General features: G+C 43.0%; 1 protein-coding gene across 2 annotated transcripts in view; it reads right to left on the bottom strand.

The window, feature by feature from the left end:
• LOC126094596 (lachesin) overlaps positions 1-27428 on the bottom strand; it is a 326905-nt gene that overhangs the window by 50474 nt on the left and 249003 nt on the right. The gene's annotated exons all lie outside the window — the stretch shown is intronic.

The raw sequence follows: 27428 nt of genomic DNA, 5'->3' as shown, positions 1-27428 counted from the left end.
TCTCATCGCTGAAGACGACACGTCTCCATTCGTCCCTCCATTCACGCCTGTCGCGACACCACTGGAGGCGGGCTGCACGATGTTGGGGCGTGAGCGGAAGACGGCCTAACGGTGTGCAAACTGGCTGACACTGACGGCGGCGGTGCACAAATGCTGCGCAGCTTGCGGCATTCGACGGCCAACACCGCGGTTCCTGGTGTGTCCGCTGTGCCGTGCGTGTGATCATTGCTTGTACAGCCCTCTCGCAGTGTCCAGAGTAAGTATGGTGGGTCTGACACACCGGTGTCAATGTGTTCTTTTTTCCATTTCCAGGAGTGTAACTAACATTCGAGCAAACAGTGATACTAACGCACGTCAATGTCCACTTACTTATGTCAGACTACGAAACAGAAAAACGTGCGTCTGCTTGTTTACTTATCTCGTGTTTCACAGAAAAACATTGTACTTAGTGCAGATTATGGAGAAATTTTGTAGGCCAGTTTTTGCAGATTTCGGAGTTTATGGATGACGAAGGTCTAGAAAACGCCTTCCTGTTAGCGCGAAGTGCGATGTCTGTAATCAGAAATCCATCTAACCTTATCTTATTGATAAAGGACTGCTTGATTTTAGCCATGCGTGACAAAGAGAGCATATCTGTCGTCAGCTCACTTGCCTCACTCTTCGCCGTTGTGTACAAACAGCATGGTCTCGAGCTCTGCACCTCTGGTCTCATCACCTTTCCGTCGTTCCACGCACATTTACACTTTATCGGTAAAGTACTCCCGGCTGTTAAGAGTTACGGCTGATGAGACGCACTGATTTCTCCCTCCGAGGAATCTCATCAGGGCGACATCGTTAAACGCAGCTGTGACGCACACGAAGCTAGCAGAGCTCCACCTGTGTGTACCCCGTGTTGCCAAAAACTGTCCTAGTGGGGCGAGTAAAAACTGCAACTGTTGCAAACAGGCCTAAAGGCCGTGTTACGGATTCGACTTTTTTCCTCGAAAGTGTCAAGACCAATGTGATGCTAAATATCAGAAGTTTATAACAGTTCCAGCTTTTTCTGAATGGGAATTGGGTACAAAGTAGTGCGCGGTTTTGCAAGAGGAAATTGAAACGTCTCTAAGTAACGTGATTATCAAGACGTAACGACATACAGGGTGTTTCAAAAATGACCGGTATATTTGAAACGGCAATAAAAACTAAACGAACAGCGATAGAAATACACCGTTTGTTGCAATATGCTTGGGACAACAGTACATTTTCAGGCGGACAAACTTTCGAAATTACGGTAGTTACAATTTTCAACAACAGATGGCGCTGCAAGTGACGTGAAAGATATAGAAGACCACGCAGTCTGTGGGTGCGCCATTCTGTACGTCGTCTTTCTGCTGTAAGCGTGTGCTGTTCACAACGTGCAAGTGTGCTGTGGACTACATGGTTTATTCCTTAGAACAGAGGATTTTTCTGATGTTGGAATTCCACCGCCTAGAACACAGTGTTGTTGCGACAAGACGAAGTTTTCAACGCAGGTTTAATGTAACCAAAGGACCGAAAAGCGATACAATAAAGGATCTGTTTGAAAAATTTCAACGGACTGGGAACGTGACAGATGAACGTGCTGGAAAGGTAGGGCGACCGCGTACGGCAACCACAGAGGGCAACGCGCAGCTAGTGCAGCAGGTGATCCAACAGCGGCCTCAGGTTTCCGTTCGCCGTGTTGCACCTGCTGTCCAAATGACGCCAACGTCCACGTATCGTCTCATGCGCCAGAGTTTACATCTCTATCCATACAAAATTCAAACGCGGCAACCCCTCAGCGCCGCTACCATTGCTGCACGAGAGACATTCGTTAACGATATAGTGCACAGGATTGATGACGGCGATATGCATGGGGGCAGCATTTGGTTTACTGACGAAGCTTATTTTTACCTGGACGGCTTCGTCAATAAACAGAACTGGCGCATATGGGGAACCGAAAAGCCCCATGTTGCAGTCCCATCGTCCTGCATCCTCAAAAAGTACTTGTCTGGGCCGCCATTTCTTCCAAAGGAATCATTGGCCCATTTTTCAGATCCGAAACGATTACTGCATCTCGCTATCTGGACATTCTTCGTGAATTTGAAACTGCCTTAGACGACACTGCGAACACCTCTTGGTTTATGCAAGATGGTGCCCGGCCACATCGCACGGCCGACGTCTTTAATTTCCTGAATGAGTATTTCGATGATCGTGTGATTGCTTTGGGCTATCCGCAACATACAAGAGTCGGCGTGGATTGGCCTCCCTATTCGCCAGACATGAACCCCTGTGACTTCTTTCTGTGGGGACACGTGAAAGACCAGGTGTACCGCCAGAATCCAGAAACAATTGAACAGCTGAAGCAGTACATCTCATCTGCATGTGAAGCCATTCCGCCAGACACGTTGTCAAAGGTTTCGGGTAATTTCATTCAGAGACTACGCCATATTATTGCTACGCATGGTGGATATGTGAGAAAAATCGTACTATAGAGTTTCCCAGACCGCAGCGCCATCTGTTGTTGACAATTGTAACTACTGTAATTTCGAAAGTTTGTCTGCCTGAAAATGTACTGTTGTCCCAAGCATATTGCAACAAACGGTGTATTTACTAACTAAGCTAAGGACATCACACACATCCATGTCCGAGGCAGGGTTCTAACCTGCGACGATTTACTTTAACCGATAGATTAAACATAGATTCGCCAGAAAATATATGTCACTCGGTAGAAGTGTCCTCTGCCATATCCTGGAGAAATGAGGCGCAAAATTCGTACAATGTGCTGTGGTCGCCGTGTCACAATTGATGCAGTAACTGCAACTTGTAAGTCTTCATATGCAGGCGTCATTTCTTTACACGCCACAACGTTGTTTGAGAAGTTGAAGTTCCTGGCCTACACGTCTTGTGGACTTCCGAGGGTTCCGTGTGAGCGCATTTAGGATACGCTCGACATTTTCATCAGGTCTTCCCTTTTTATATGCGACCAGCTTCCAAGGATTTTGTGCCTCAGTCATAAATCTGCTTGTGAAGAGGCAGCTTCTTGCCTAATCGATGGCATAATGCACGTTGGAACCAACAGTTGATTGGCTTCGCGCAAATTACAACACACGAAATGATTTCTATTGTGGTGAGTCGCCGTATTGCTACAAACAACACCACAGATGTGTCAAAACTTAACACCTTCCTCTATTCAGTGACGTGCACAGCGTATTTCTGTCTCTTATAGCATGTCTGTGTAAACAATAGAAATCTGTCCTTCCTTTACGAATCAAACGGTATATTCGTGCCTGCGTGTTCCATAATATTTCCGAACCAGGTGCAGCCGCAACTGGAAGCTGGGCGGAAGGCGAAGCCCTCAGGGAGAGGAAGAGGAAATGACACGGCGTGGGGTTTGGGGTGGGAAATGTATGAAGCCTGAGCATTATATACAGCTCAACTTTTCTGGGAAGCTCACACTTTAAGACTGGGGGCGGGAGACCGTCGCCGTGAGAATTTCTCCAACTCTGGAGAAAAACTTGGTTCACACTCTTGTTCTTTCTTATAGAGAAGAAGTGTCTTCTGCAACTGCCGGCCAAGTTATGTCACAGTTAACGGCTGTCTCGGTGGTAGCCCGGCAGTAATAACATTTGCTCTGAGTGGGAGTATCTGAAGTTAGCAGCCTGCAATAGCTTTACGAGTTCGCGAGCCAGTTTCTATAAATGACGTCACTGTGAGGTAATACGTAGATCAAACATCTATTATAACAACTCGCGTTCGCTTTCACAGTCGATTACGTTGCGTGATGCTGAATTAAGCGGCTATTGTAACAGCTGTAATTTTTTCTCTTACTGCAGGCAGCTGAATTCTTCTTTCTGTTACGGATATTAGTGGTTTTAGTAACACCAACTACCAATAAGATACAGCCTGAGACGGTTTCCCGTCACGTACCGCTACTATACAGTGTTAAAATCGGGTCATTCTTCAAACTAAGATAGGAAACTGTGCTGTTGAATCCCTGTTTCTAAACATTGAAACGTTACAATCATCTCACTGTTTAACTAAGCGACATTCATATTTTCAGTACAGTGGAACAAAGTACGATTATCCGTGTTTTTAGACATTTACAGCGCCTCTCGTCTCCAGTACGTTTCTGCTTTTATATTGGAGCCATTTTCTAGTTGGACCTGTAAATTGTGCTCTGGTGAATCAAAGTGAAAATTCTGATTTTGATTCACAACAGCACAATTTTCAGATTGTACAAGGAAATGGATTCAGTGTAAAAGCTTAAGCGTTTCGTGAACTTACATAACGAACGTTTTAGCAACTCAAGTGTTAATTCACAAATTTAAAATAATCCAGATTCGTTTACCAACGCCACACACCCTTCATATGTTTCTATTTTGGTCATCAGTCTAATGACTGGTTTGATGCGGCCCGCCACGAATTCCTCTCCTGTCCTAACCTCTCCATCTCAGAGTAGCACTTACAACCTACGTCCTCAATTATTTGATTGACGTATTCCAATCTCTGTCTTCCTCTACAGTATTTGCCCTCTACAGCTCCCTCTAGTACCATGGAAGTCATTCCCTCATGTCTTAGCAGATGTCCTATCATCCTGCCCCTTCTCCTTATCAGTGTTTTCCACATTTTCCTTTCCTCTCCGATTCTGCGTAGAACTTCCTCATTCCTTACCTTATCAGTCCACCTAATTTTCAACATTCGTCTATAGCACCACATCTCAAATGCTTCGATTCTCTTCTGTTCCGGTTTTCCCACAGTCCATGTTTCACTACCATACAATGCTGTACTCCAGACGTACATCCTCAGAAATTTCTTCCTCAAATTAAGGCTGGTATTTGATATTAGTAGGCTTCTCTTGGCCAGAAATGCCTTTTTTGCCATAGCGAGTCTGCTTTTGATGTCCACCTTGCTCCGTCCGTCATTTGTTATTTTACTGCCTAGGTAGCAGAATTCCTTAACTTCATTGACTTCGTGACCATCAATCCTGATGTTAAGTTTCTCGCTGTTCTCATTTCTACTACTTCTCATTACCTTCGTCCTTCTCCGATTTACTCTCAAACCATACTGTGTACTCATTAGACTGTTCATTCCGTTCAGCAGATCATTTAATTCTTCTTCACTTTCACTCAGGATAGCAATGTCATCAGCGAATCGTATCACTGATATCCTTTCACCTTGTATTTTAAATCCACTCCTGAACCTTTCTTTTATTTCCATCATTGCTTCCTCGATGTACAGATTGAAAAATAGGGGCGAAAGGCTACAGCCTTGTCTTACACCCTTCTTAATACGAGCACTTCGTTCTTGATCGTCCACTCTTATTATTCCCTCCTGGTTGTTGTACATATTGTATATGACCCGTCTCTCCCTATAGCTTACCCTTACTTTTTTCAGAATCTCGAACAGCTTGCACCATTTTATATTGTCGAACGCTTTCTCCAGGTCGACAAATCCTATGAAAGTGTCTTGATTTTTCTTTAGCTCTGCTTCCATTATTACCCGTAACGTCAGAATTGCCTCTCTCGACCCTTTACTTTTCCTAAAGCCAAACTGATCGTCACCTAGCGCATTCTCAGTTTTCTTTTCCATTCTTCTGTATATTATTCTTGTAAGCAGCTTCGCTGCATGAGCTCTTAAGCTGATTGTGCGATAATTCTCACACTTGTCAGCTCTTGCCGTCTTCGGAATTGTGTGGATGATGCTTCTCCGAAAGTCAGATGGTATGTCGCCAGACTCATATATTCTACACACCAACGTGAGTAGTCGTTTTGTTGCCACTTCCCCCAATGATTTTAGAAATTCTGATGGAATGTTATCTATCTCTTCTAAATCGACTCCTGTTTCTTCTTCTATCACATCAGACAAATGTATTCTTTCAGTGTAGTCTTTCAATGTATTCTTTCCACCTATCTGCTCTCGCCTCTGCATTTAACAGTGGAATTCCCGTTGCACTCTTAATGTTACCACCGTTGCTTTTAATGACACCAAAGGTTGTTTTGACTTTCCTGTATGCTGAGTCTGTCCTTCCGACAATCATATCTTTTTCGATGTCTTCACATTTTTCCCGCAACCATTTCGTCTTAGCTTCCCTGCACATCCTATTTATTTCATTCCTCAGCGTCTTGTCTTTCTGTATTCCTGATTTTCCCGGAACATGTTTGTACTTCCTCCTTTCATCAATCAACTGAAGTATTTCTTCTGTTACCCATGATTTCTTCGCAGCTACCTTCTTTGTACCTGTGTTTTCCTTCCCAACTTCTGTGATGGCCCTTTTTAGAGATGTCCATTCCTCTTCAACTGTACTGCCTACTACGCTATTCCTCATTGCTGTATCTATAGCGTTAGAGTACTTCAAACGTATCTCGTCATTCCTTAGTACTTCCGTATCGCACTTCTTTGCGTATTGATTCTTCCTGACTAATGTCTTGAACTTCAGCCTACACTTCATCACTACTATATTGTGATCTGAGTGTATATCTGCTGCTGGGTACGCCTTACAATCCAGTATCTGATTTCGGAATCTCTGTCTGACCATGACGTAATCTAATTGAAATCTTCTCGTATCTCCCGGCCTTTTCCAAGTATACCTCCTCCTCTTGTGATTCCTGAACAGGGTATTCGCTATTACTAGCTAAAACTCGTTACAGAACTCAATTAGTCTTTCTCCTCTTTCATTCCTTCTCCCAAGCACATATTCTCCTGTAACCTTTTCTCCTTCCCCTAAAACTGCATTCCAGTCGCCCATGACTATTAGACTTTCGTCCACATTTACATACTGCATTACCCTTTCAATATCCTCATACACTTTCTCTATCTGTTCATCTTCAGCTTGCGGCGTCAGCATGTATACCTGAAATATCGTTGTCGGTGTTGGTCTGCTGTCGATTCTGACTAGAACAACCCGGTCACTGAACTGTTCACAGTAACACATCCTCTGCCCTACCTTCCTATTCATAAAGAATCCTACACCTGTTATACCATTTTCTGCTGCTGTTGATATTACCCGATACTCATCTGACCAGAAATCCTTGTCTTCCTTCCACTTCACTTCACTGACCCCTACTATATCTAGATTGAGCCTTTGCATTTCCCTTTTCAGATTTTCTAGTTTCCCTACCACGTTCAAGCTTCTGTCATTCCACGCCCCGACTCTTAGAACGTTATCCTTTCGTTGATTATTCAATCTTTTTCTCATGGTAACCTCCCCCTTGGCAGTCCCCTCCCGGAGATCCGAATGGGGGACTATTCCGGAATCTTTTGCCATTGGAGAGATCATCACAACACTTCTTCAATTACAGGCCACATGTCCTGTGGATACTCGTTACGTGTCTTTAATGCAGTGGTTTCCATTGCCTACTGCATCCTCATGTCGTTGGTCATTGCTGATTCTTCCGCCTTTAGTGGCAATTTACCACCCCTAGGACAAGAGAGTGCCCTGAACCTCTATCCGCTCCTCCGCCCTCTTTGACAAGGCCGTTGGCAGAATGAGGCTGACTTCTTATGCCGGAAGTCTTCGGCCGCCAATGCTGATTATTTATTAAAATTTTGTCAGTGGCGGGGCTCGAACCCAGGACACATGACGTTTTGATTATGTATCAAAAACGCTACCCCTAGACCACGGGTACTTGACATGTGTAGGTTCCCGAATGATTCCAAGGGAATAGGAGGATGATTATTATTTTTAATTCAATGCCGCACCCTATCTGTTCTCTTGTTTATTATTAATATTTGAAAAATGTGGTAGATTTCATTGCTGTACGTACATTATTACTGTTATTAGTAATATCAATCGTTTCTCTAATGTTTGCAGCTGATTGTCCAGGATTTATTACTCACTTGCTCGCCACTGATCATGCTTCCCAAATAAATGAAGCGAAACGCGTATGGCAACAAACAAACTGCCGTGAATTGGTTGCAAAGACGGTACATACGTCCAAGAATTTGAAGCAACTAAGGGAAAGACGGAAAATAGAACAAAATGACGATTTATTACTCAGTTACTTTGTTTTACTCTGTCTCTCTTAAACATTTCTCAATATTTTATGTTGTAGCCTATAGGCTACAGTCGTGTCCACATAGACACTATGAATGAAATTAAAGTATGCTTTCCTAGTGGATACAAACTGTGTCACTGACACTGTGAATGCCACTTACTGGGGTTCATTACACAGAGTGTCCCGGAAATGTTGCAATGATAAAACTTTGAGGGGTTGTAGAGCGTGTATTGAGGAACAAATCGGAAATAGAAACCCGTATCCGGAAACGTCATCCAACGATTCTACATAGCGTGGAAGTTATATGCGCTGGCGCCTGCTACTAGGCTATCCCTTTGGCAGCAAACGTGACTTCGTACGCCGACGAACCGTAAGCCGTAAGTCTCACAATGTTGTTCGTTATTCAGTGATCGCATCTGCTGGTCACTATCGGCAGTGGGGAAGTTGGAACTATCTGCCGTGCAGACAGGCCTTGTCTCCTCTGAATGTGGTGCTTTGTGGCCTCCGTGGATGACTGTTTTGGACATGGGTTTCTTGTCAGCGGTTTATTTTTATCCTGCAACCCTCTACAATTTCCGATGTTTTTCGATATACAGAGAAAACCTAAACTGCATCAACTTGCAAAGTCACGTTTGTTGGTGAAGTGTTTTTTAGCGGCAGGTGCCGGTTCCTGTAACTTCAACACTCTGTAGCATAGCTGGATGACGTCCCCGGACACGAGATTCTGTCCTCAATTTGTTCCTCAAGACTCTCTCTACAACCAATCGAAGTTTCTAGGAGACTCTGTATGTCTATAGAAAGACGGCCTCAAACATGATCAGATCTCTTTTGCTTTCTAGCTGAGAGGCCATAAATGTGAGCTAAAGGAACAACCAAGGAATCTACATCAAATGTAAAGGAATTTCTATGGAAATCGTATTATCCTCTGTAATGGATATTTCCTCTGTCACTACGAAAGGTAATGCTTTCCCAATATTTGACTACATTTCCAGTAAGGCTGTATACACTTTGTGCGTTGTTTATTTTGTGTTCAAACGTAAATGTACAGTTTTCTGTAACTTTAAATGTACACCATTTACATATAAAGAAGCAGCTTTGGTCTGGTAGAAAATTTTTGTCTTTGCCCGATTTTTTTAACCAGGAAGTAATTAACGTTAATTATGCGAAAGAGACATAATTAATGTGAGCTGAGCTTCAAACAGAAAAAGTCTTCAATGAGGAAAAGTGTTCCATTAATTTTACAATGCAAGGGCGAGTTTGATATGAAGGAGGTGCACGTCAGATGTTGAAAACAAATTGATCATAGAATTTAAATATTACACACCTAGCAAGGTAGGTATACTTTCGCACACGAAAAAGTATTACGTAATTTTAACAGAATACGTGTCACTAAAGTTTACTGTGGTTTCCCGCAAAGGAGTACACATCCAATGAGGAGAACCACAGAATACCTGAGTTAAATCAGGAGAAGGAGACAGAAGTAGGAATACATCCCCCTTGTTGTTTGTTGTGGTCTTCACTCCTGAGACTGGTTTGATGCAGCTCTCCATGCTACTCTAACCTGTGCATGCTTCTTCTTCTCCCAGTACTTATTGCAGCCTACATCCTTCTGAATCTGCTTAGTGTATTCATCTCTTGGTCTCCCTCTACGATTTTTACCCTCCACGCTGCCCTCCAATACTAAATTTGTGATCCCCTGATACCACAGAATATGTCCTACCAACTGATCCCTTCTTCTAGTCAAGTTGTGCCACAAGCTCCTCTTCTCCCCAATTCTATTCAATACCTTCTCATTAGTTATGTGATCTACCCATCTAATATTCAGCCTTCTTCTGTAGCAATTCATTTTGAGAGCTTCTATTCTCTTCTTGTCCAAACTATTTAACGTCCATGTTTCACTTCCACACACGGCTACACTCCATACAAATACTTTCCCAGACGACTTCCTGGCACTGAAATCTATACTCGATGTTAACAAATTTCTCTTCTTCAGAAAGGCTTTCCTTGCCATTGACAGTCTACATTTCATATCCTCTCTACTTCGAGCATCATCAGTTATTTTGCTCCCCAAATAGCAAATCTCCTTTACTACTTTAAGTGTCCCATTTCGTAATCTAATTCCCACAGTATCACCCGACTTAATTCGACTACATTCAATTATTCTCTTTCTACTTTTGTTGATGTTCATCTTATAAACTCCTTTCAAGACACTGTCCATTCCATTCAACTGCTCTTCCAAGTCATTTGCTGTCTCTGACAGAATTACAATGTCATCGGCGAACCTCAAATTTTCTTTTCACATCTGTCAACACCTGTTTTCTTTGGGCTTTGGGATTGGAATTATTACATTCTTCTTAAAGTCTGGGGGTATTTCGCTTGTCTCATACATTTTTTTCGCCGGATGGTAGAGTTTTGTCAGGACTGCCTCTCCCAAGGCCGTCAGTAGTTCTAATGGAATGTTGTCTACTCCCGGGGCCTTGTTTCGGCTCAGGTCTTTCAGTGCTATGTCAAATTCTTCACGCAGTATCGTATCTCCCATTTCATCTTCATCTACATCCTCTTCCATTTCCATAATATTGTCCTCAAGTACATCGCCCTTCTATAGACCCTCTGTATACTCCTTCCACCTTCTGCTTTCCCTTCTTTGCTTAGAACTGGGTTTCCATCTGAGCTCTTGATATTCATGCAAGTGGCTCTCTTTTCTCCAAAGGTCTCTTTAATTTTCCTGTAGGCAGTATCTATCTTGCCCCTAGTGAGATAAGCCTCTACATCCTTACATTTGTCCTCTAGCCATCCCTGCTTAGTCATTTTGCACTTCCTGTCCATCTCATTTTCGAGACGTTTGTATTCCTTTTTCCCTGCTTCATTTACTGCCTTTCTTATATTTTCTCCTTTCATCAATTAAATTCAATATTTCTTCTGTTACCCAAGGATTTCTACTAGCCCTCGTATTTTTACCTACTTGATCCTTTCCTGTCTTCACTACTTCATCCCTCAGAGCTACCCATTCTTCTTCTACTGTATTTCTTTCCCCCATTCCTGTCAGTTGTTCCCTTATGCTGTTCCTGAAACTTTGTACAACCTCTGGTTTAGTCAGTTTATCCAGGTCCCATCTCCTTAAATTCCCAACTTCTTGCAGTTTCTTTGAATCTACAGTTCATAACCAATAGATTGTGGTCAGAGTCCACATCTGCCACTGCAAATGTCTTACAATTTGAAACCTGGTTGCTAAGTCTCTGTCTTACCATTATTTAATCTATCTGATACCTTCTAGTATATCCAGGATTCTTCCATGTATACAACCTTCTTTTATGATTCTTGAACCAAGTGTTAGCTATGATTAAGTTATGCACATCCCCCTTAATAAAAGTTGAGAACTGATGACTCTGGTGTTTAGTCTACTGTTAGGTCGTTACAGGCAGACTAAATTTACAGTAAGAGCGGTTCATTAGAGAACATGGAATTTTTTTGCTAACCTTGTATAGCAGCTATTAAAGATTCTAACACAAATAGTGGCCGTCTACTGTCATCGATAGAAACAAACTAGCTGAATGCGAATAACTTGGCGTCAGCTGTTTTAGGTACATATGTTCTACCAATTGGTGATATATGAAACTTTCTGCCAGACCAGGACTCGAAACCGGATTCCTATTATCGCGGTCGATAAGTGGAAAATCCCTGTTTGAGTCCGATCCCGCGTAAATTTTCATGTCACCAGCAGACAGAACATCCGTACCTAACACAGCTGATGCCAAGTTATTCGCATTCAGCGAATTTATTTGGATATAATTTCGAACGGCTGTCAGTCATCATCACTCTAAATACTGTGTCAGAGTTTCCCGAAACGTGTACTTTGGATAAAAAAGAGCAGATTTTTTTTGCAGCAGCCTGTTAATTAACGTGTCTACAAATTAGCACAGAAATTAACGGATTAAATGTTCTCTAGCACAGTTATTGCGAACAGTGGCATAGTGCTGTACAGGTGAGACGACTGAAAGAACAGCCTACATTACGCTTTCCGTCCTCTGCTGGAATATTGCTGCACGGTATGGGATCCTTACCAGGTAGGATTGACGGATGACATCGAAAAAGAGCAAAGGAGAGCAGCTCGTTTCGTATTATCGCGAAATGGGGGTGAGAGTGTCACTGATATGATAAGCGTGTTGGTGTGGCAGTCACTGAAACAAAGATGGTTTTCTTTGCGGCGAGATCTATGTACGAAATTTCAATAACCAACTTTCTCTTCCGAATGCGAAAATATTTTGTTGACACCCACCTACGTAGGGAGTCATCATAATAAAATAAAAGAAAACAGAGCTGAAACGGAAAGATTTAGGTGTTCCTTTTTCCCACGCACCATTCGAGAGTGGAATGGCGGAGAAGTAGTGTGAAAATTGTTCGATGAACCTTCTGCCAGGCACATAAATGTGAATTGCAGAGTAACCATGTAGATGCAGATATTTGGTGGGATTCGGATGGGACCATGTGAGGCTACGAGGATGATTTTCAGGCAACGTTTTATGTACATTACAAGGAACCCCTAGAGTGTGAAGTCGCAGATTCAACCCTTAGTAAGGCTCATTTAAAAGTGTTGTGTCAACAATTATGATAGGAAAAATATTAGCTGCTCTTCACTTACCTTGTGCATCAAGGGGGCGAAGAAATTGAGTATCCGGGGGATGCAGGGATGAACCTTCTATGGGATGCATTTGTTACACTTCGTAAAGTGGCCATCGTCGGCATTAAAGAAATATTCGGAACAATCCCTTAGCTTCCACCAAAGAACGCAGAATGAAAAATGGCTCGCCACAGTGATGATAAAGGTTCGCACTAAGAACGAAGGCTAACTCCCCGTGATCTACAAACCGTGCAGGAAGTTCAGTTAGGCATCCATTCTTAAAGAATGCATTTAGAATCATATTGGTGTAACTGGTTGATGAGAACTGACAGAATGTGATGGCACGTAACCGAATGTGAATCATCCCGTCATGAGCTTATCATGAAACTGGCTATGTTTTAAGGCGTAGATGCAGATAGTGCGATAATACTTTTTATAGGCACGGAAAAAACAAACATCCAGAGGCAGAATTTGTCCAGCTGTTCCAGGTGGTATGAAATGCAATGTCACGGAATTTTGCAGGAGGGACAGTCTGCTTTAAAGGAGTATAATTTTCGTACGCAGACCACGACTCAAGCGAAAGCAAGTTATTTTGATCAGCTACTGGCCAAAGGCACTGCTCATACCGTGGTTATAGTTCTCTTACGCCCATTTCCCAATCTTGCTTGCTGTGATGTCGATATTCTCTACTGACTTTGCAAAATCACGCGCAGGAGAAAAATTCGTAGGGAGTACAGCACCTCCAACTTTTCGCAGCACAATAACTAACTTTGTAGCTAATTTACCATGCAGACTGACAGTCAATCAAATTTTATACAAATGTCTTAAGCCAGTGATGTTATCTGATCTTGACACAAGTCTCTTGGAACGTCTGATTTCCAAGATTCCTTTCATGTTGCATTTTCTCTTCCGACCACGATTGATCGGAGTTGAATACAAATTCTTTACTGGACGAAGGGGTGAGTTTGTTTATCTCAACTAAAAATTTGTGGCCCGTTGCTACAGTTTGCTGTACATCGTCAAGTTCACGCTTTGTTTGAAATTTCGTTATGTTACGTCTTCCAACGCAGTAGCACTGTTTGACGTCATGCAGCCATCTACGTCTTCCCTTGAAATCACTGTTATCTATGCTGATCGCGATTCGATGTGCGTAACGTAGAATGTCACTGTCATACGCATCCAGTAAATTGTGTTAAGCATCCTTGAAACGAGCAAATACCACTCTTTGTGATAAGTGCCCCTTGTCCTCTTTTGAATTTCCGTAGTTTACTTATTGCACTACACGGTCATACTGCTGCGGACTTATTGGAAATCTCGTAATCGCTTTTTTACAGTGGTGCGAATGGTCTTCCATGAACGATATTATGTTTAGTACCCGCTCCTTGGACAACGATCGTCCTTTAATACTATTCACTAGAGATAGGATTAGCGGCTGCCTGTCCGGCAAGAATGATGTACTACGTGGCTCGACACTTGTTTCAATACCACACTCACTTGTTCACCATGTATTGTCATCGTTGAACTTCTATTGTACATTTTCCGCATCTTGGATCGTATACGACACTACACATTCCTCTGACTCATCTTTCAGAAAAGCTTCCTATCTGCCAGTTCTTTCTCACTCTGCGAATTTGTATGGGTTGCTTTCTGATGAAACGTCTGAACCGTTGTTGATACACTGCAACGTTTGCTTAGTTTATTGTTATCATTGTTCTTCTTAGTATCACCGCCACTAGCACTGCAGCACTGTTGTGAGTTGTTCGCCATCTAATCAGTTCAAGTAACCGTAGCCTCATGCTGTGCTCGCGATTGCGTACCTACAGTCCCTCCCACCTTTAGTCTTTAGCGGCCAATATTGTGGCTGCGTGGTAGACGATACGTCGGGCGTCAAATGCTGTGAACGTCGTTGGCCTTTTGCGACCACGCACTCAAGGGGTTCATTTTAGTCTTACATTGTAGGTAGAACAGGCAGTAAAGAAACCTGTGACTATGTAGACTTTCCCGGCGTATTAGTATATCAAATTCTTAACGGGTTTCCAGCCAATTGTCATCTGAACAATACAGGGTGATTCAAAAAGAATACCACAACTTTAAAAAAGTGTATTTAATGAAAGAAACATAATATAACCTTCTGTTATACATCATTACAAAGAGTATTTAAAAAGGTTTTTTTTCACTCAAAAACAAGTTCAGAGATGTTCAATATGGCCCCCTCCAGACACTCGAGCAATATCAACCCGATACTCCAACTCGTTCCACACTCTCTGTAGCATATCAGGCGTAACATTTTGGATAGCTGCTGTTATTTCTCGTTTCAAATCATCATTGGTGGCTGGGAGAGGTGGCCGAAACACCATATCCTTAACATACCCCCATAAGAAAAAATCGCTGGGGGTAAGATCAGGGCTTCTTGGAGGCCAGTGATGAAGTGCTCTGTCACGGGCTGCCTGGCGGCCGATCCATCTCCTCAAGTAGTTGACGTTCAGGTAGTTACGGACAGATAAGTGCCAGTGTGGTGGCGATCTATCCTGCTGAAATATGAATTGTTGTGCTTCTTGTTCGAGCTGAGGGAACAGCCAATTCTCTAACATCTCCAGATACTGTAGTCCAGTTACAGTAGCACCTTCGAAGAAAAAGGGATCAAAAACTTTATTGGCTGAAATGGCACAGAAAACGTTCACCTTAGGCGAGTTGATTGTGGAATTTGCAGCTCTCTGCTAGCTCTGCGAGTCGATTTTCCTGGGCTGCGAACAAATGCTTCCTGGATGCGTGCTACATTTTCATCACTCGTTCTTGGCCGTCCAGAGCTTTTCCCTATGCACAAACACCCATTCTCTGTAAACTGTTTATACCAACGTTTAATACACCACCTATCAGGAGGTTTAACACCATACTTCGTTCGAAATGCACGCTGAACAACTGTCGTCGATTCACTTCTGCCGTACTCAATAACACAAAAAGCTTTCTGTTGAGCGGTCGCCATCTTAGCATCAACTGACGCTGACGCCTTGTCAACAGCGCCTCAAGCGAACAAATGTACAACTAAATGAAACTTTATAGGTCCCTTAATTCGCCGACAGATAGTGCTTAGCTCTGCCTTTTGTCGTTGCAGAGTTTTAAATTCCTAAAGTTGTGGTATTCTTTTTAAATCACCCTGTATTTCAGCGGTCCACCTGGCCGCCATCATCAGGTGCCAAAAGCTACGCTGCTCTCGCCGATAACTGATTCCACTCGCTAAAGACTGCAACTTTGTAAGCATCGGAAGTACAAAAGCGCATGTGTTAAATACAGTGCTCACGCGCTCAATCATTCCTGCTGCCACTGACGCAAAAAGAGTTGCAGTGTCTCCGGTGGTGAATACTGTTGAAAACGATATATCATTACAAATGATTATTCATAGCTGGTCGATCAGATGCCACTGTTTCTTGATATCTGATAAAACAGGATTCCACGTTTTCCTTAGCGGGTATCCATTATCACGATTAATGATATTATCTGCTAGCCTGATTTCGACTGATCCTTTTAAAACACAATCCCAGTACCGCCAACCATTTGCAACTACTTGTGTCTCATTGTATAGAATCCTGTATCCCACTGTAAGGCAATGCTCAGTCACGGCGGATTTATCTGGTTGTAATAATCGCGTATGGCGATGATGTTTAATAAACCTGTCGTTGACGGTACGAATAGTTTGGACAATGTAAATTTTCCCACATTCATACGGTGTTTTGTAAACGCCCGACCTGCTCAGATAGGTTAACGATATAGCTTCTGAAATCAGGAGACGAATCAGACGTAAATAGAAACCGCACTGTAGATTAATGATGGTTGTTCTGGTATAGTAGTCACCCTCAATGCTGCTTTTCGGCAGTTTTCGACGGACGTTTATGCAAATGCTTGTCTGGTACCCGTTCTCCGTCACAGAAAACACGACATACAAACAGTTCAAATAAGGAAAATACGTTACACGACCCTGTGGTGTCACCGCCAGACACCACACTTGTTAGGTGGTAGCTTTAAATCGGCCGCGGTCCATTAGTACATGTCGGACCCGCGTGTCGCCACTGTCAGTAATTGCAGACTGAGCGCCACCACACGGCAGGTCTTGAGAGACGGACTAGCACTCGCCCCAGTTGTACGACGACTTTGCTAGCGACTACACTGACGAAGCCTTTCTTTCATTTGCCGAGAGATAGTTAGAATAGCCTTCAGTTAAGTCCATGGCTACGACCTAGCAAGGCGCCTTTAACCATTTCTATAGAGAGTCTCACTTGTATCATCAAGAATGCTGTATACAAATGATGGATTAAAGTTAAGTATAACCGCAGCTACGTACTTTTCTTTATAGCATTCATAAAGTATCCTGTTCCAGACCTCACGCCCGTCTGCGTTATTATAGCGTGCATTTCGGCCTCCTCTATCTACAAGGTGTTGGAACATTTGCCAACACATCAGACCCCACGCACGTACTCTTATGTCGCACATAACTTTCCTTCCTTACTTTGACTGACGACTGGAGTGTCAGCAATGGTATCCACTCACAACGCACTAAAAAATAAATTTCCCAAGACATGAAAGATTACACGACGTCAAAAACACAAAGAAAATGCGTGCGTGTGTGTGTGTGTGTGTCTGTGAGAGAGAGAGAGAGAGACAGAGACAGAGAGAGAGAGAGAGAGAGAGAACAGGCAACAGAAGTTTCGACATAGCAGCTTATAACAACGCCAAGGATTAACGTAATTAGAAATGGAGTTATAAAAAAACGGATGAGACTTTCAGGGAGTACGTTGACGCCGGAAGCTATGCTTTGCTAGTTCAGGACGCAGCACTAAATCACGCTTCTAAATTGATGTCGCCGGCACCTCTGGCGGTATATCACGACTTCTGTATTACCCAATTTCCCACGAGCGTCATCCATCGTCCGTTGTTTGTCAGCTCATGGCAGGTGACAGATGAATGTTGGCCCTGGGCGCTGCAATGACGTGCTTCGGTGCTTGGTCAGCGGCTGCTCACCGATGATTACCAACAACAGGAAGGAATTCCAGGTCGCGCTACGGCTGACTCGTTTTCCAAACGACATCACAAATCACGAACCCACCACAGAAGACCGTGATCAAGAGAATAATGGCAATGCAGTCTCCTGAATTTGTAATAATGCCCTTACTTAACATCCGCTTCGATACATGCACAGTAAAAAGCGAAGGGTTTCAAATAGCCAATAGTTCGAAAACGTCCTCTATGAAAACCATCGAAAATTTTGGGAACAAGATCAGGCGACCGTAACATTGTTGAGTTTAGGTATATACTATATACTACGTTTACAACGTAGCTAAGTAGTTGTACTGGCGTTGAACACTACAAAACATTCAGATCAATAAATAGCAAAGCTAAATGCGACAATGAGATTCATCAATATGGTCTGCTGAATCAAAAACTGGTGCCACCTACATGGTGTACCAATTGTAACAGAATAAACTATCAGCTGCTACGTTCATACGATTCAACCATAGTAAATTGTCTGCCCAATAGTTCGAAAGTGAATTAGAGAATCTCCAAACCAGAATTTATGAGACCTGAAACGGCTAATTTCGCAAAACAGGAACAAACAACGAGACACCCATATGCGAACGTTGGACATCGCTGATGTTCCCGTTTCAAGATCAATTGACGTCTCTCTTCCATCCCAAGAGACGACACTTGCATTAATTCTGAACAGTTTTCTGTGTTAATCAACTACTCAGACTAACTGAGTACGCTATGTACAAATATTTCACAAGTTAGCACTATACGTGTATTTTATGTATGTATCATTATACTGTACATTGCGTATTTGCCGTAATTTTTAATTACTGCAAGTGTTAATCTATTGTTCTCACAGGTTGTTAATCATATGTTCCGAAGTAAAAATTGTTAAAAACAAATAGCTGCAATTCATATCAAAATTCAAAATATTTATTAGCAATTAGACCCTGTGGTTGCGCAGGAATGTTGTCTAGTAATGGTCAAATGATAATGCGGAAGTAAAAATACTCAGTTCAATTTGTTAACTTAAGTCGAAGATGGCTGACATTCTAAAGATACACCGACTGTAAGATTTCTGTCTGGAGACAAACAAACGACGAACTACTGTGCGTCACGGCAAACTATAACTTCAGCCGTGAATGTATACAATATCTGGAGAAGTCAGAGACATATATTCCGCACAAACATATGGAAACTCATAGTCTTCAACTTATCATAGGTCGAAAATATTGGTTTAATTTTCCATAACTAATTATGAGGTATTTTCAGCATATTTCTCATTTCGTGTGGATGAGAAAACAACGAAGCTGCATTCTACCTTCGTGGAAACAGAAGCTGGGACTACATCACGTCTGAATTCCAATCACATTCAGAAAAAAAACAGAACACCTTGAACAACTAGGGAGAGGACGTTTATATTCAGAGGACACGAACAGTAGTATGCCCCGCAGAAATGATTAGTATTTCAGTTATCTCAGTTCAGGAAGTTGCCTAGGGTCCACCACGATCCATGATAACGTGTTCCATGTGTGGAGTCATCGACACGTATAAGGTGCGAAGTGCACCCTGTGATATAGCTATCCATGGTATCCATCTACATTCATCTGGTTCCAAAGTTCATCTGTAGTGGTTGGCATTGCGTCACAGCGCTGCACCTATCGTTTCACACATTTTCGATTGGCGACAAATGTGGTGATCTGGCAGGCGAGGGCAAAAGCCTGACATCACGTGACACTAAGACCCGTGTTCATGGAGAAACATGTGGTCGTGCCTTGTCTGGCTGAAAAATGGCCTCTGGATGTTGGCAGAGAGGATACGGCTACAGGTCACACAAGATGTCATTCACGGAGATTACACTGTTCATAGTGTCCTGGACGCACCAAATGTGATTTGTGGTTGTATCCAATACTACCCCAAACCATAAGGCTTTGACATGGCTTGAGCGACTGCAGTCATTGTGGTGCCGCTCCCCATGTCTGTGGCGAACCAAGAGGGAGCACTCATTTTCACACATACAGAATCTGGATTCGTACTAAAACGCTATCTGATGCCTTTCCTGTCACCAGTGACGTCTTTCCATACCACATCGCGTCTAGCATATCTATGCACATTCATTAAAAGCAGGCGGAGAAGTGGATGAGACCCACGCAATCCACGCCATAATAAACGGCAACGGACTGTCACTCCTGATGTGCCCCCCATGGGGTCCACAACTCTTTTGTGGATACGTAGGTGGCGAGCACGGGACCCGAGCTAGTGAGGCTCTCTTTCCTTTGTGGGCTGCATACCTTCCTTTTCCACATCCTTCTCCATCCCCCATCCTCCCCCCTCCCTCACCTCTGCCTCTTCCCTTCCCCTTCTCCCCCTCCGGTAGTATCTTTCGTGCCCAGGTCTAGAGACAGACGTTTGTAACTGTAAGACAGTCTCTCTTCTTCGCTTTCTATGCTGAAAAGTCTTTGTCCTTCCTTTGCCCTTCTCTTTTGTTTGCCTCTTCTCTTTACCCTCTTCTCCGCTGCGGCGCTTGAGACCTCTCATCTGTCGTTTACTTTCCTTTGTTCCTCTCTTTCTCTTTTTTTTCCTCCCTGTGCATGTCTGAAGGCCGACCCACGCATTCCCACGTGTAGCCGGTGACGCGTAATTCCCCGCCCCGGATAGACAGGTAGGACACGTACGTACCTCCTGGTAACGGCCAGGACCAGGGAGGGGTGATTACCCGACCTGGTACCTTCCCAACGTGCCGATTGGTCTCTCTGTCCGTTTCTCAGAACGGGGGGGGGGGGGGGGGTGACCTGAGGTGTGAACAGTTACTTAAGGCGGGAGTGCCCTCAGAGAGGGCCCCCACAAAGAAGAAGCGTGCCATCAGACTTTCAGTATACTAAGACAATGTGGAGATATGACCTTTTCACCACTGTGGGAACATGGTAAATATTTCACTTTTCAATGGGCATGAAGACCAGGTCGCTGGCGCGTAATTATAATTGTAATAGAAAACCACAAGATTATGTGTGCATGGATGTAAAAGATATTCTCTTGTCTTATCTGATGATTCGTTTGAAAATAAAAACTTTGTAGTCCCATGCATCGAGTTAAAATTCACCTTTATTCCCGTTGAAGGTATAATTTTTGTAGATCTTTTAGATACCTCTGTATATTCAAACAATATTTTTATACAGTGCAGTGTATCTTTCGTCATAGTTCTCTTGCTCAAGACGGAAGATTAACATATGAAACCTATACCACTGTTTATAGCTAAATTTTCACAAACAAATTATGGAAAACAAGCAGGCCCATATTTCCTGCAACAGCTAAATGCAACATCACTGCATTTATTTAATACCTAGCAGTTACAAGTTGTTTCCCGGTTACTTATGCATCCCGGACCTCTTCCTCTGACTTCATCCAGACTGTCAAATCAAGTTTAATCCTCTCTATCAAACCTATAACAGCCTCTCCCTCTCACATCACTCCCCTGTGTCCTAAAATAATACTTAATGTTTACACTTTACCCATTTTTCATCATATAAGGATGTTACGAATTTTGTGGCCCCATAATACATTTTTTCAAGACATTGTTGTACGTACGAAGTTTGGTGGCAACCTATCCAAGTGCTCTAGAGCTATACCCATACCTACTCAGCTCACACAGCTGCTACGATTATACCACTCATTTTTATGATTTTAAATGCAGTTTGTACGCACTTGTAAGCTGAACTCGATTTTCATTGCCAAATTTTTGGCCATTTTGTGAAGCATGTTCCAAACAAAACTGATAAATTTGTGTGAAAAAATATTTAACTATCTGTGATGTTAAAATGTGCATTGTTCCATTAACAACAAAATTTCGTTTTGTTATAGTTTTTATAAGTTCATTTGCTGAAAACGTTGCTTCGATAACTTCATCTCCTTACAAAAATGTAATATTTAACCATACAGAGTTGACACAATCAAATTGGGTACAAAGAATGAACTGGCCTTTAGTGTCAATGCATCTAATAGTGTCATTGTGTCTGTTGGAATACGAGTTTAGTGCAACGGAAACTGAAACTTCTACAGTCTTTTAGATTTGTGGTTAGTTTCCAAAAAGTACGCTCCTGAACAGACCACATCGCTGTTATAAACTAATGAAAAAATTATGTATACATGCAGACTGAAGCGACGAATGAAAATTTGTACCAATGCCGCAATCTGAATATACATGTTATACATGTTATAGATGTTTCAGACTTGGACAGGTCTCTGGAACAGTATAGTTTCATTTTAGTTGTGGTAGAACGTTGCCCTCTGAGTAAGTAAGAACCATATGAATGTATCATCGATAAATGAGTGATTTGCTAAAGCAGTAACAGAATTCCTGAATGATAATACATTTTAGTAACCCAAGGAACTGTAAAAGTATCATTAACACCGTTCTTTTGTGTGATAGTATATTTTTGGTAAAAGATGTAACTAGTCCCATGAAAACAACTGAAAAAATGCACAAAAATGTAGCTCTATCTACTGAAATGACAGCTCTTTTTCCCCGTGCTACTAACCGTTGTCAGCTGGCGTATCTAGTGTTGTCGCCCAGCTGTTCTACTATTGGTCATCAAAGAAAGATAACTGCTTGGACAAAGTTAGCTGAATAACCATGAACTATATGAACTATTTCAAACATCCCACAGTGTATATTTATCATACTTTAATCACTGGAAACATATTTTTAAAACACTAAATCATTTGACATACAGCGTGAGTCACCAACTATTGCCACCAAGAATATCTCGGGAAGTATGGTAGGAGCAAAACATTTGTGGGACAGAAGTTTCATGGGACAACGTGGGCCATAATACGACGTTGGTTTTTTTGTTGCTAGGTGGGGTCGCTTCAGAGATATGAAAGTCAACTTTGTTTTTTTTAAATGGGATGCTATAATTTAGTACTTGTTTTCTGATAGCGGCTATTGAGACGAATCCAATGATGTGTAACAGTAAGGTCTTTGAAGGCCAACGAAGGTCACAAACGTGGCTTGAACGTCCATTTACAGAAGGTGTTCGAAGTGATGCCCATTGGTATCAATGCAGTGTTGCAATCTTCATATCACGGATTGAGTGGTATACCTTATCACTTGCGCACTTACCGAAGCACATGCTCTGACAGTTCTCTCTCACATATATTCAGGTGTAGTTGGAACGTCTTAAAAATAATGTCTTTTAAAAATACCCACAAGAAAAATTCCAGAGGCGTCAAGTGTGGAGAACGAGCCGGCCACGACACATCTCCCCCGCGTCCAATCCAACGTTTTGGGAACTGTCTCTGCAATTCATTTCTAGCCATCAGTGAAAAATGCGCTTCAAACTCATCGTGTTGATACCACATTCTGTTCCTTGTTCCTAAAGTAATTTCTTCCTATAACATACCGAATGTTTCTTGCAGGAATTTTATGTACTTCTTACCAGTAAGATTTTCTTTGATGAAACAGGGGCCTATAATTCTGTCCTCCAGAATCCCACATCATACATTCACAGACCACAGTTTTTGGTGCGCAACTTACCGCAGCCAACGTCGATTTTCAGTTGCCCGATAATACATGTTATGCAAATTAACATTTCCATAGTTCGTGAATGTAGCCTCGTTAGTAAATAAAATCAAATTAATAAATGTTTCATCCCTCTGAATCTGAAGTTGAGCCCATCGGCAGAATTCAGTGTGACGCATACAATCCGCTCCAGTTAATTCTTGGTGGAGACTGATATGGTAAGGATGTTATTTATGGTGACGCAGAACACAAACAACACTACTCTGGCTCATGCCAGATTCACTAGCTACTTGACGCGAATTAACACAAGGATATCGAATCACAATGGCAAGAGTACCAATTTCCGTTTCCTCGTTAGTAACTTTCCTTTGCCGGGTATGTTTACGATGAGTTAAAGATCCAGTTGTTGTTCTCTACTTATCATATTTTTAAATTTACGACGCGTAGGGTGAGTAAAAAATGGTTCAAATGGCTCTGAGCACTATGGGACTTAACATCTGCGGTCATCAGTCCCCTAGAACTTAGAACTACTTAAACCTAACCAACCTAAGGACATCACACACATCCATGCCCGAGGCAGGATTCGAACTTGCGACCGTAGCAGTCGCGCGATTCCGGACTGAACGCCTAGAACCGCTCGGCCACCGCGGGCGGCTAGGGTGAGTTCGTTGAGGATATATTTCAGCGTGTAAGTCTCTGGCTCTCACTGAATTTCGTTTGCATTCTGCGTAAATGAGAAGCATAGCGACTTGTTCTTGCAAGGAAAACGTCATTCGCTTTCGCTTGATTAGACAATACTAGTCTTACCGTCCCTGTTAGTGTTGTACTGCGAAACCGTCGAATGAGTTTATATGTCAATGGCACGTTGAATGTATACGCCGTATTCGGCGAATATTTACTATTTGCACGATACACAACAGAGACTTGTCGGAGCATGTGCTTCGACATGATAAGGAGATTGCAGCCCCGACTTGACACCAGTGGTCGTCACTTCGAACACCTTCTTGCAAATGGACGTTCATGCCACCTTTTTGACCATCGTTGACCTTCAAAGACTTTACTGTTACACATCAATGGATTCGCCTCGATAGCCGCTATCAAAAAATAAGTACCAATCTATAGGATCCCATTTAAGAAGCAAAGTTGACTTTCATATCTCTGAAACGACCCCACCTAGCAACAAGAAACCGACGTCATATTATGGCCCCCGTTGCCCCATGCAACATTTGTCCCACAAACCTTTCAGCAACTATCATACCTACGGAGTTATTCTAGGTGCCAATAGTTAGTGACTCATCCCGTATATGCCGCGTGAATCATGCAGACATTACAGTTATCAGCTGACAGGCTTAGAGATTTTTGATGTTCACTTATTAAGCACATAAAGAGGTTTTAGTGAATATGGAAGTGTCATTTTATGAACCAAATCAAGTTACAGCATCATCATCATCATATAAATTCACTTTATGAATGCGTTATAAAGGTAGTAGGTAAATAGATGAAACTGGAAACTTTTTATCCAGCGCATGCTGATGAAACTTTAAGGGCAATTTGTGTACTTCATACACAATTCAGAACGCTTCCTTCCAGCTGCGTGATATTAATAATGTACTTGTATTAAAACTCTAAAATTTATGAGAGGTTAATTAAAACTTTTATCAGGAGTGCAAATGCAGCTGCAGCTCATGAAACACGTGCTCTGCTTGATACTCCTAACTGTTGACAACTTCTGAATACAATCTTCTGTTGTATGGTACTCCATGGTGTCGATGATGTATATATGGAACAAGCATACATATTCACAGGTTACACTTAATGTTGCAGAGTGTTCCATTCTTCCCTTGAGTACTATATTTACATGCCAGAGAGAACCCTATAGAGGAAGTTGATCAGAATACATCGCCGTTTGCGCTTCACTGGAGTAATTCTCATATCGTACTTAGTTTTATGAGTTTTTTTCCGTAATTGTACGAATCCTGTCTCACACGCTATTATATTTACCAGTTTCTGTAAATGTTTCAGACAGCCGTAAGTAAGTCCAGTCGATCGTAGCTGCAAAGGGAGCATAAATGGTTACTTTTAGGCTTTGGTCAATTCTCTTGGGAAACGCAAAATGAGCCAAGCTGGTCGAGCACACTGAGATGACGAAAGTCATAGGATAGAAATATGCGCATGTTCAGATGGCGGTAGTATCACGTACAAAACGTATACAAATTAAGTACATTGCCGGAGCTATCATTTGTATTCAGGTGGTTTATTTGAAAAGGTTTCCGAGATGATTACGGTAGCACGACGGGAACTGACAGAGTTTGAACTCGGAATGGTAGTTGTTACTAGACGCATGGGACATTTCATTTCGTATGTCGTTAAGTTATTCAGTATTCCGATACACAGAGTGTCAATAATGTGCCTAGAATACCAACGTTCAGTCATTGCATCTCAGCACATACACTGCAGTGTGCGACGTCTTCAATTTGACGACCGACATCAGTGGCGTCTGCGTAGTGTTATCACTGCTAACAGACAAATAACAACGCTTGAAATAACCGCAGAAATCAATGTGGGACGTAAGACGAACGTATCTGTCTGGGCAGTGCGGCGAAATTTGTAGCTAGTGGGCCTTAGCTGTAGACGACCGACGCGAGTGCCTTTGCTAACAGCGCGACATAACATGTAGCGCCTCTCCTGGGCTCGTGACCATATCTGTTGGACCTCGATTGGAAAACCATGGCCAGATCCGATGACTCTTGATTTCAGTTGGTAAGAGCTGATGGTAGGGTTAGAGTGTGGCGCAGAACCACGAAACCATGATCCCAAGTAGTTAACAATACACTGTGCAACCTGGTGCTATCCCCACAACAATGTGGGCTGTGTTTTCATGGAATGGATTGGATCCAACTGAACCTATCCTTGAATAAAACGTTCTCTGTGTTCCAGCCAAGTCAATTCGAATGAAATCCTCGAGCTTTCGATGACCATCCCATCGTCGTCTAGAGTTCACAGACTGCCGGGGCTGTTTTTTTTTTTCCTTTATTGAGTTTCGATTTCCCCTAAAGGGGGCGGGCTGGCAGCAGCTTATTACGCCACTCTTCAGCCTACAGAATTTGTTTTAAAAAGATGAGGATAATATAAAATAATAACAGTTGGCGATAAAATCGGTGACTTAAAGGTAAAAATGGCAGAAAATTCTGGAGCGTAAAACATAAAACACAGGGTCGATGAGGCTAATAAAATACACAGGAAGCAGAAAAATAATAGACAGACAATTAAAAAAAACACGGCGACAGTCTGGGTTCTGTTCGCAAGAGATATAAAAAGCACACACAGCGACAGCATGATTTCTGTTCGCAACACTGTGGAAGGACGCACAACACAGAACACTCACTTAAACACTGCGCTAAAAGTTGGCACAAACACGACATACCACACCCAAGAGCAGGTGGGGGTAAACTGGTCAGATGACGGGAAAAAGGGTGGGGAGGGGGGGTAGGGGAAAAGTGAAGGGGGAGGGGGCGAAAGGAGCCAATGGCAGAGGAGGATCCAGAAGAGGGGTGGGGGGTGCTGAGCAGACGTGCCAGGGATTGGGGAAGGCAGAGGAGGGGAGTACAAAAGGACTCGGGGGGCAGGGGAGAGAGAAAGGAGATGATAGGCGGGGAAAAAACACAGAATGGAAGGGGGGAGGAAGAGGAAGCCCAGGGAAAGGACGGAGGAGAGGAGGGGGAGTGAGGATCAGAGTTGATAGGAAGGATAAATGGAGGGAGAGAGGGCATCATCCGGGAGGGGGAGCTGATGGAAGCCACCTTGGGAAAGGAGATGTAGGGTGTAGAGATGGAGGGTAGGGGGGACACAAAGGTGAAGACGTGGCAGGGGGCGGGGATGGGAGAGGAGAGGGGCAACCAGGGGGTGAGGGGGTTCAAGACGGTGGGAGGTGCAGAGGATGCGGATATGTTCGAGGAATAGGAGCAGATGGGGGAAAGGAATGAGATCATAGAGGATGCCGGGACTGCTACAGTTTCTCGCTTATATAGGCGTGATGACATCATCAGGAGCCAATCAGGTAGACCCAGTGTGGCGCTCGCGCATAAGTCGATCCAGGCAGCTAGCGGAACTATTGCCCGTGGCAGCACCGGTGATGTCAGGTGGCACCAGGGGCAGGCGCCAAGTTTGAAACTGCCGCTCCCGCGTCGCGCATCTGTCTGCTTTCTTTCGATGTCGAATGAAAGCTCGAGGATTTTATTCGAATTGATGAGGCTGGAAAACCGAGAATGTTTTATTCATG

Source organism: Schistocerca cancellata, chromosome 1 (assembly GCF_023864275.1).
Source record: "Schistocerca cancellata isolate TAMUIC-IGC-003103 chromosome 1, iqSchCanc2.1, whole genome shotgun sequence".
Classification (NCBI taxonomy): domain Eukaryota; kingdom Metazoa; phylum Arthropoda; class Insecta; order Orthoptera; family Acrididae; genus Schistocerca; species Schistocerca cancellata.
The sequence above is the reverse complement of the archived record's forward strand: the minus strand, read 5'-3'. Positions and strand labels throughout refer to the sequence as shown.